The following is a 579-nucleotide window of genomic DNA, read 5'->3' on the forward strand; positions in this document are numbered from 1 at the left end:
TCACAGGCGACCCCAGGCTGCTCACAGCCGGAGCCCACGCCAGCTGCCGCCTGGCCACGCCGGCCCCCACAGTGGGGTGCCCTTGCGGGGGGCGCGACGCCTACTGGCGGTGCTCGGCTGGAGCCCGTCCCTTGTCACGGGGGCCGCTCGCATTTTCCTGCTCATTTTCAGAAATTCTCTGAGTTTCTGTGCATGTGCAGATAGTCACATTTCTCCTATGACATAAGATGTAATTACTTTCCCCAAGTTTTACTTGTTTTTCTTTTTTTAAAGATTTATATATGCCCACGAGGCCGTGAGAAGTCGCCCCAGAGTCAGTGTGGGGGGCAGAACCGGCGTCCGACAAAGTACACTGCTGCGGGGCCGGGGGTACAGGAGGGGTCTGGGCGCCCTGGGGTGACCCCTGGCCGGGGGTGGGCTCGGGCCTCGCACAGCTGCGCGGGGAGGGGACTCGCCCGGCGCCCCGCGAGGCCCCTTCATTGGCCCTCTGGGTTCGGCAGGTGCTCGCTGGCTTCACCCTCGGCAGAGCAGTGACCACTTCTCCGCAGCTCCTGCCCAACCGCGGGCCAGCGTGTGCGG

This window comes from Condylura cristata, unplaced genomic scaffold (assembly GCF_000260355.1).
Source record: "Condylura cristata isolate star-nosed mole 26May11 unplaced genomic scaffold, ConCri1.0 scaffold00081, whole genome shotgun sequence".
Lineage (NCBI taxonomy): Eukaryota > Metazoa > Chordata > Mammalia > Eulipotyphla > Talpidae > Condylura > Condylura cristata.